The sequence below is a fragment of the Phalacrocorax aristotelis genome, unplaced genomic scaffold, assembly GCF_949628215.1.
Source record: "Phalacrocorax aristotelis unplaced genomic scaffold, bGulAri2.1 scaffold_77, whole genome shotgun sequence".
Taxonomy (NCBI): domain Eukaryota; kingdom Metazoa; phylum Chordata; class Aves; order Suliformes; family Phalacrocoracidae; genus Phalacrocorax; species Phalacrocorax aristotelis.
In genome coordinates this window covers 211,385-221,533 of record NW_027441191.1, presented here as the reverse complement: position 1 = coordinate 221,533, position 10,149 = coordinate 211,385, and the positions used below count along the sequence as shown (strand labels likewise).

The following is a 10,149-nucleotide window of genomic DNA, read 5'->3' as shown; positions in this document are numbered from 1 at the left end:
ATGATAACACGACATGACACGCGAGGTGGGCTCAGAGTTTTAAGGCAAGAAATACCTCCCACGCCCCCCACCCGAGATCTTTCAGGGTCCACACCTGCCATCGCCCCGCACCAAACCTACCCGGCCAAAGGCTTTCAGGTGGCCCGAAACACTGTACACAGAAAATAACCAGGGACAGACCTGCATTGTGGAAAAGCGAACGATGCCCGACCGGGGCTCCTCTGCGGGGCACGGAGCCCCCCGGCCCCGCCCGGAGACACACACCCGCCCCCCGCTGCCCAAACTCACCCACCAGCGCTCTCCGGCCCCCGGACACGGCCGCGCTGCTCTCTCAGGCGGCTGCCGCAGGCGAGGCTCGGGCACCGCCAGGCCTCCAGGCGTCCCGAGGGGCTGCCGGCCACCGCAGGGGATGGCTGCCGGCGGCCGGACCGCCGCGGCGCTCCCCGCCCAGCTCCCAGCAGGCTCCGCCGGCCGCGGGCTTCCCACGCCGGGCCGCAGAGGGGCCCCGGCACCGCACAGGGACGCCTCGCGACCCGGCCGCCACACGCACCGCTCCCGCCCCCGCTCCGCCGCGCCGCGCACGCGCCACCGGAAGCCCGAGCCCCGCGGGGCGGCCCTTAAAGGGCGGCCGGAAGGAGCGGCCCCCACCGGCCCCGCCACCGCGCCGGACCGCCCCCGCGCCCAGCCGGTGAGCGCCAGCGCCCCCTGCTGGCCGGGCCGCGCTCAGCTCGCGAGGGCGCCGAGGGCCGGGCGGGGCGGGACGCGCCGGCTCGGGGCCAGCGCCTTCTCGGGGCGAGCGGGAAACCCCTGCGGGCCCCGGTCACGGCCGGCCAGAGCCGCGCGCCCTCCGAGAGCTGCTGAACGGGGCTGCCGCTCGTGACACATACCGAGCCGTCTGCGACGGGAGCGGGCAGAGGAGGAAGGGGCCGGCGGCCGCGGGGCCTGGCCCCAGGCGGGGGGGAGGGGCTGGGGCCCGGGGGGCCGCCCTGCTGGGTCACTGCCCTGCGCCGCACCGCGCTGGGGGCTGGGGCCCGACCGGCGCCGGGGGACCGGGGGCAGCCACGAGCAGGGGGCCTGAGCTTAGCCACGGCCTGCAAAACACCCCGAAGCGTGAGACGCTGCAAGGCCAAGGTGGTCCTTGGCAATGGGGGCGCCTGGGCTCGGCCTCCGCCTTACCTGTCCTGGGTCTGCGTGGCGTTCCAGGGGAATGGTGTTTTCCTTGTGCGGAAGGTGGGCTGGCCGTTCGGCCGTGCCCCGGCCGTTACCGATCCTGCCAAAGGCGCTCGCACGCTCTGGCCCATTACTGCTGCGGTACCGCGCCGTAGCAGAAAGGTGTTGTGTTTTCTCACAAAAAGCCTCCTATGGTCAGTTGAAGAAATAACCTCCTTCCGTGGCACTGACTCTTTTTGGACAGTCCATAGCCGGCTTTCGGCTTTTGTCTTTACAGCATTCAGTTTGCTTTCTGCCTAGCTTTCTACCTGCTGTGAAACATTTGGATGGTTTTTTCTTGTTGGTTTTTTTTCCCCCTACTTGCTCCACAACTCCCACACCAACCACCCAGCGCGGCTCGCCTTTCAGCCCCCAGACCCAGGAGCCTTGCCCTGTGACGGCCCTTACATGTCAGCAGAGTTGTTCCAGCTCTCACCCTGTCCCTACCCAGCTGAGGACGTCTGTGTCCGTGGGAGACACCCAGACACTCCCCCTGCAGCGTGGCAGCCCCCTGCCCCGTCAGTGAAAACTGCGGCAATATCGGCTAAGTTTAAAAGCGTCGGCAGGAGGTGCAGAATACGTAAATAAAGCGGCGGTTGGCTGCCGGGTATGGGTGCGATATAAATACATTTTGTTTACAGGCCTTCGTGCCTATTCAGCGTTGAACGGCACCGCAGCCCACCCACCCCGGGGCTCACGGGGCTCGGAGAAGGGTTTCTCCAAGGGCACAACCTAAGGCAGCGCAGGAAGCCCAGCTGCCACGCTCCCAGTCGCTACGGGACGCTTGCTTACAGCTACACCGACGAGGGTACGGATGAGGCTGGAACTAGCAGAAATGCTGACTCTTCTGGCCTTTTATTTGTGGAAGGTACAGCGCGCGAGCCTCGGCGGCTCACAGGAGAAGCGCGCAGTGCTGCCTAACTCTCATTCTCAGCTCACGTACTACTGCCAAAGCTCCTGCCCTGTGCTGTGCCAGATGCCGGCTGGCGTGAGCACCTGGGCTCCTGAGGGACCCCCTTGTCCTGAGAGCCAGAGGTACTCACTTCCCTTTGCATGAGGCCTGTAGGAGATATACCCTGCAATTTAAAAAATCCGTATCAAATGTGGCAGACTCAAAAGAGGGCATTTTTAAAAAGGCAGGTTTGTTTTCTTTGTTAACTTTACGATCTACAGCCTAGCAAAGAGCTCCCTTTCAGTGTCAGTCGCTTGGCTTTCTCCCCTACTGACGAGGTCCCAGCCTCCCGGTGAGATCTCGCTGGAGATATTCTGAGTTTCCCTCGAGTACGTGGCTGCCCTGGCCCGAGGCCAGCGAAGAAGCTGACTTTGCCCGTGCCTGAATCAGCAACAGGTCCAGCAGGCGACTTGCAGAGCCCAGGGAACCCTCGTAAAGAGGTTTGGGGGTGGGGCGCGCCACATCTGCGGCATCGGCCGTGGGAAAGGACCGGCGCAGTAAAACAGGTGGGTGAAACCGCGGTCCGCGCCAATACGTGCTGCTGCCTGGGGCATCGCTTTGCTGCGGGTCAAGTCAGATGCTCTCTGTGAGAGTCAGTCAGGGTAAAGGCAGCAGCAGATTTCTTTTCTGCTCATTTTAACAAAGGCTGGACGGAGCCCATAGAGGAAGGCACTACGCGTCTTGCTGGGTTGGTTTCCCTGCCTTCTCGTAAGCTGTCGCGGAAACTTGCACGAGCAAAGCCTGTGCAAGCTGATGACAGCCACACACGGTTGAAGAGGGAGCAGACGGTGAGAGCAGAGGTACGCGCTCAGGCTGTGCGCTGGAAGCTAATGCTAATGCTGCAAAATAAAGAGTGGATTTTCTTTTTTGGGTTTAGGTGAGCGCTAAACATGACATGTGCGTATGTGCGTGTGTCTCTCGCAGGTTTTTGTCATACACCCCACCCTCCCACCCCAAAAAAACAACCCACACATGCCACGCGTTAAACAGTGGTTTTCCGTTGTACTTAGAAGTGCTTACATAGGTGTGTTGTTTTTTTTCTTTTTTATTTTTTAATGCAGAAACAGCAATACGATAGATTTAATACAGCTAGCAATTAGATGGGTGTAGCTTTAGAGCGTCGGCTGTTTACAAAGCAACCGCACACCTTCTTTAACTCACAGTTTAAACAAGTAAACTTGCAGTGCATCACACGTGCTTTGTACAGTCACGTTCCACACGGCAGGCCAGATGCTTCACCCTGCCTTGTCCTTGTTGCCCCGACTCCAACGGGACCGCCGAGGCCATCCTGGGGACAGCGCCGCTTTCTAGCAGCTGGGTTGCTTGCCTGGACGCCCCACAGACAAAGAGTCATTTCCCCACTGAACCTCTTCTCAAATAATTTCCTAGCCCTGCAGGCCCCACGTCCTTTGGTTCATATTTCCTTTTTTCCGGGCTTGATGCACAGGACCGACGATTTCCAGAAATAGAAACAGAGGCTGATTCAGTCCAGGCTCAACATTCTCTGACCTAAACCAAACTGTCTTCGAAGAGATAGCTGTACCGTAGGCACCACCTCGGGAACAGAAGTTGCCCTGTCATTAAAAAAAAAAAAAAAGAAGGAAAACAAGGCATTTCAGGCTGAGGAGGCTGAGCGGTGTGCTGGGGGCGGTGGGGGTTGGAAAGAAACAGTTCAGACGATTAGAGCGAGCTTAGCGTTGCAAAGCGTGCCATTATTTTTAATTTGGCAGTCAGAAGACAATAGATTCTGACACTGATTTCCTGTGTGCTGCGGGAGTTCTCTCCTCAGCATTCCTGTGCACCATTTTACTTTTGTGTCCCGTCCGCTTCGCTTTTGCGCTGTAGCTCTCCGGTTCTAGCTACGCTTCCCACCACCCCCATTACTCTTTGACAAGCCCAGCTCTCACTGTGCTTCCCTTCCCTTCCCTTCCCTTCCCGTATGCGCGTGCAGGGAAAAGCCCGCGCGTCTGCCACTACAGGACACGCTCTGGGAGGCAGGAGAGATGACGACGCTCCCTGACAGAGGACACAGCTGAGGGGTGGTCCGCCGGGGCTGGGGAGATGGCAGCACCTTCCCTCAGCTGCCCCATCCGAGCACGGGTGCAGGTGAGCACTGAGGAGAGACAAGCAGGCAGGAGCCGCAGAGCGAGAGAGAAAATAAAATTCACGGGTGGGTGCTACTTGCGTCTCATTTTTAGCGCAAGGGATGAATTCTCAGCACATTCTTGGAGCTGCCCCTTTGGGACTCACAGAGAAGAGGGAGGTTGGCCACGCGGTGCAGCCCAGCTCTGCTTCCCCTAAATGGTTTTACTGTTCAGGTGTTGCCCTAATCTGGCCGGTACCCCTGCAAAGAGTTTGGGATTTCTGCTGCCTCTCCGGGCCAGCCGCAGACCCTGACTTCATCGCAGCGAATGACCCTGCGCTCGTCAGAGCGGTTGCCGAGTCACATCCCGCTGCCTTCCCTGCAGAACCGGTGACCCTTTTTCAGCCCTTGCCCCCTCTTCTCTCCGCTCGTTGCCCATCCCTTTATCAGTGCCGGCACCGATCCTGCCTCCAGCTCGCCCTGTCTCCACCTGCGAGCGCCCAACACGCGCTAAATGTCTCCTCAAGGACGCACGGAAGAGACGCGCAGGTAACCCAGCACAGACCCCCTGCAAACATCTTCTTTCCATTTTCTTTCCTCTCCTGACACGAAGAGATGACTTAGGAAAAAGCGTACTGCTCACACTTCACCTGCACTGCTTCTACTTTCACTTTCGCTCTCCTTGGCAGTAATTAATAGCGGTGGCTGGGGGGGCTGGGGCATTCCCCCAAAGCGGCTGCAGTTACATCCGGGCGGTTGTGGCACTCCATTAGCTCTGTAGTTTTTAAATCTAAATCTTCTGGAATTGTTAGTTCTGCTCAGGAATCACCCGTACCTGCAAATTTTCTTAATAGCTACGCTTGACCCCAGCCACTGTTTAACAGCTCACCTTTATTTCTCTTCATTTAAGAACCTAAAGCTTCGTTTACTGCTTGGGTTGGAAGCAGGAGCTGTCGCTGCCTCTGAACTTTCTAACAGCCCTGTTACAATTTCAGTACTACCCGCTCCCAATTTAGCTTTCCGGGTCGATTTTCATTCTAGATTCGAAAATTTCCTTATTTTGTTTCTGATCAGGAGTCATTAATGCCTGCAGTTGATTTAGTAACGGCTGTATTTAGATTGAGCTATTAATGACTCGCAACTCTATTTATGGCATAAAAAAGGACTGCCTTTATTTTTTTTAACTACAGATTAGGAATAATGACTGCCTGGTTTGTTCAGTAATAGGTGTGATTAAATTTAGTCACGACTCCTCCCTAAATAATATGTATTTATTTGCACTCTAACAATTTAACCTTCCCTTTACCGGCCAGGGGCACCGACAAGTGCCCGTGCGTACCTCCGCTCCCCCTGCGCCGGCTCCCCAGGGAACAGCCTCTTACCCTGACCAGAGTCTGCAGCGGCCCGTTGTCATCCCAGCTCCTCGCCCTCGAGAAAGCGGCCGCCTGAAGCGGCGGCAGCTCCGCTGCTGCCCAGAGGGGACGGAAATGGCGCGGGGTAAAGCTCTCCGGGCCGCCTGCGTCCCGCGCGGAGGCGGTGACCTCAGCAGCCTGTACGCTGTTGGGGCCGAGCCAACAACCTGAGGAGGAGTCGCAGGGCGTAGCTGTTTCTGCAACAACCACGCTTTCCCGCCTGGCTGGACAAGAAAGCGGGGCCTGCGGGGGCCTGGAGAGGCAGCATCGCTGCAGGTTGTGCCACGGCTGTTGAGAGGCCAAGGCAACACCTGAAACAGTGAACGGCACAACTAGTGAAAACCCCCAAGGTTCCGGGTTCAGTAAAGACAGGAATTGCAGCAGCACAATAAAATGATCTCACGAGGGGAAAAAAAACAGCAAAGCAAAAACCAAACCCCAAACAGAACACCATACCACTAACCCGTCTCACCGCCCCCTCAGCGCCCAAAACAGCATCCTGGGAGAAAAAAAGCAAAGCAGGCCACAAGGGACCTTTCTAGTACAGATGCCGCCAAAGAGTGCCAAGCTCTGGAATCCTTACCTCAGGCAACGCCTCCGCTTCTCTAAACGCCAGAGCACGCCTGCCCGGGGGGCTGAGACAGCCCCAAAGCTGCGACCGCCCGAGGGAACACGGGAGCACCGACGCCAGAGAAGCCCAGGGCCAGAGCCGGGGCTCTTCCACCCCCGGGCCCCGCCCCCGCCCTTCCCACAGCGCCCCGCGAAAGGGGCGGGCCGAGCCCCCCGGGGGGTGAAGGCCCCGGGAGCCGTACGAGAGCCGCCTGGAGTTCCCGGCACGGGAGGGAGGGGGGAGAGAAAACACCCAAACCGAGCCCCCCGGGCGGAGCAAACACAGGCTCGGGCTGTTGCCGGGGGGCGGGGCCTGTCGCTAAGGGGAGAGAGCCGGCACCGCCCCCCGGGCCGTTGCCGGGGGGTGGGGCCTGTCGCTAAGGGGAGAGAGCCGGCACCGCCCCCCGGGCCGTTGCCGGGGGGTGGGGCCTGTCACTAAGGGGGTGTGTCCAAAGGGACGCTGGCAATGCCCCTGGAGCCATCACCAAGGGCAGGGCCTGTTGCTATGGAGGGTGGGGCCAGGCAGCACCAGCAACACCCCCAGGCTGTCACCAGGGGGTGGGACCTGTTGCTAACTGGGGATGCTGGGGAGCACACGAGCACGGCCCCACCCCACCAGGCCCTCGCCAGGGGGCGGGGCCTGTCGCAAAGGTGGGTGGGGCCAGAGGGGTCAGATATCAGCCCGCGCGTATAGACCAGTGCGTCCCAGTAATGACCAACATGCCACACAGTATGGATCCCAGTACATCCCAGCTCCCTCCCAGCGACGCCCAGTACATCCCAGTTCCCTCCCAGTACATCCCAGTTCCCTACCAGTGCAGCCCAGTACATCCCAGATCCCTCCCAGTCCGTCCCAGTACCCTCCCAGTCCGTCCCAGTCCGTCCCAGTACATCCCAGTTCCCTCACAGTACATCCCAGTTCCCTCACAGTTCACACACAGTTCACTCCCAGTTCCATTCCAGTACATCCCAGTACATGCCTGTTGCCTCCCAGTTTCCTCTAAGTACATCCCAGTACTTCAAAGTTCCCTCCCAGTACATCCCAGTTCCCTCTAAGTACATCCCAGTACTTCACAGTTCACTCCCACTACATCCCAGTACGTCCCAGTTACCCCTTGGTACATAACACTTCCCTCCCAATACATCCCAGTTCCCTCCCATTACATCCCAATTCCCTCTCAGTACATCCCAGTTCCCTGCCAGTATGTCCCAGTACATCCCAGTTCCCTCACAGTACATCCCAGTTCCCTCCCACTACATACCAGTTCCCTCCCAGTACATCCCAGTACATCCTGGTACATCCCAGTTCCCACCCAGTACATCCTACTACATACCAGTTCCCTCCCAGTTCCATCCCACTTCCATCCCAGTTCCATCCCAGTACATCCCAGTACTTCACAGTTCCCTCCCAGTACATCCCAGTTCCCTCTAAGTACATCCCAGTACTTCACAGTTCCCTCCCAGCACATCCCAGTACGTCCCAGTTCCCCTCAGTACATAACACTTCCCTCCCAGTACATAACAGTACATCCCAGTGTCCTCACACTATGTCCCAGTTCCCTCCCAGTACATAACAGTTACCTACTAGTACATCCCAGTACATCCCAGTAGATCCTGGTACATCCCAAATCCCTGCCAGTTCCACCCGGTACAACCCAGTACAAGCCTGTACACCCTAGTTGCTCCACAGTACATCCCAGGGCATCTCCGCACATTGTAGTGCCTCCCAGTACATCCCAGGTCCCTCCCAGTACATTCCAGTTCCCTCCCAGTTCCCTCCCAGTACATCCCAGTTCCCTCTAAGTACATCCCAGTACTTCACAGTTCCCTCCCAGTACATCCCAGTTCCCTCTAAGTACATCCCACTACTTCACAGTTCCCTCCCGGCACATCCCAGTACGTCCCAGTTGCCCTCAGTACGTAACACTTCCCTCCCAGTACATACCAGTACATCCCAGTGTCCTCACAGTACGTCCCAGTTCCCTCCCAGTACATCCCAGTTCCCTCCCAGTACTGGGATGGAACTGGGATGTACTGGGAGGGAACTGGGATGTACTGGGATGTAATGGGACGGAACTGGGATGTATTGGGAGGCACTGGGAAAGAAGTGGTAGTGAACCGGGAGGGAATTGGAATGTACGGGGATGAACTGGTAGGAAACTGGGATGTACTGGCATGGAACGGGGATGTATTGGGATGTACAGGAACGGAACTGGAATGTACTGCGATGTACTGGGATGTACTGGGAGCAAACTGGGATTTACTGGGATGTACTGGGAGGAAACTGGGATATACTGGGTGGAAACTGGAATATACTGGGAGGCCCTGGGAGGGAAGTGGGTGTCAACTGGGACATTCCAGTTTCCTCCCAGTACATCCCAGTTCCCTACCAGTGCAGCCCAGTACATCCCAGATCCCTCCCAGTCCCTCCCAGTTCCCTCCCAGTCCGTCCCAGTCCGTCCCAGTACATCCCAGTTCCCTCACAGTACATCCCAGTTCCCTCCCAGTTCACACACAGTTCACTCCCAGTTCCATTCCAGTACATCCCAGTACATGCCAGTTGCCTCCCAGTTTCCTCTAAGTACATCCCAGTACTTCACAGTTCACTCCCACTACATCCCAGTACGTCCCAGTTCCCCCTTGGTACATAACACTTCCCTCCCAATACATCCAAGTTCCCTCCCAGTACATCCCAATCCCCTCCCAGTATGTCCCAGTACATCCCAGTTCCCTCCCAGTACATCCCAGTTCCCTCCCAGTACATCCCAGTACATCCTGGTACATCCCAGTTTCCTCCCAGTACATCCTACTACATACCAGTTCCCTCCCAGTTCCATCCCAGTAAATCCCAGTTCCATCCCAGTATATCCCAGTACTTCACAGTTCCCTCCCAGTACATCCCAGTTCCCTCTAAGTACATCCCAGTACTTCACAGTTCCCTCCCAGCACATCCCAGTACGTCCCAGTTCCCCTCAGTACATAACACTTCCCTCCCAGTACATAACAGTACATCCCAGTGTCCTCATAGTACGTCCCAGTTCCCTCCCAGTACCTCCCAGTTCCCTACCAGTACATCCCAGTTCCCTACCAGTTCCTTCCCAGTACATAACAGTTACCTCCCAGTACATCCCAGTACATCCCAGTAGATCCTGGTACATCCCAAATCCCTGCCAGTTCCATCCGGTACAACCCAGTACAAGCCTGTACATCCTAGTTCCTCCACAGTACATCCCAGGGCATCCCCGCACATTGTAGTGCCTCCCAGTACATCCCAGTACCCTCCCAGTACTGGGAGGGAACTGGGACGTACTGGGAGGGAACTGGGATGTACTGGGATGTAATGGGACGGAACTGGGATGTATTGGGAGGCACTGGGAAAGAAGTGGTAGTGAACCGGGAGGGAATTGGGATGTACGGGGATGAACTGGTAGGGAACTGGGATGTACTGGCATGGAACGGCGATGTATTGGGATGTAGTGGGAGCGAACTGGGATTTACTGGGATGTACTGGGAGGAAACTGGGATATACTGGGAGGAAACTGGGATATACTGGGAGGCACTGGGAGGGAACTGGGTGTCAACTGGGACATTCCAGTTTCCTCCCAGTATATCCCAGTTCCCTACCAGTGCAGCCCAGTACATCCCAGATCCCTCCCAGTCCGTCCCAGTTCCCTCCCAGTCCGTCCCAGTACATCCCAGTACATCCCAGTTACCTCACAGTTCACACACAGTTCACTCCCAGTTCCATTCCAGTACATCCCACTACATGCCAGTTGCCTCCCAGTTTCCTCTAGGTACATCCCAGTACTTCAAAGTTCCCTCCCAGTACATCCCAGTTCCCTCACAGTACATCCCAGTACTTCACAGTTCACTCCCACTACATC

General features: G+C 57.4%; 1 long non-coding RNA gene across 1 annotated transcript in view; it reads right to left on the bottom strand.

Annotated features, from left to right (window-relative positions):
* Nucleotides 1–3,215: 3,215 nt before the first annotated feature.
* The window catches only part of LOC142051019 (uncharacterized), a 107,378-nt gene continuing 100,444 nt past the window's right edge, over nucleotides 3,216–10,149 (bottom strand). Inside the window, exon 9 of the long non-coding RNA XR_012658254.1 lies at nucleotides 3,216–3,735. This is a non-coding gene — a long non-coding RNA (uncharacterized LOC142051019). The remainder of the gene's footprint in view (nucleotides 3,736–10,149) is intronic.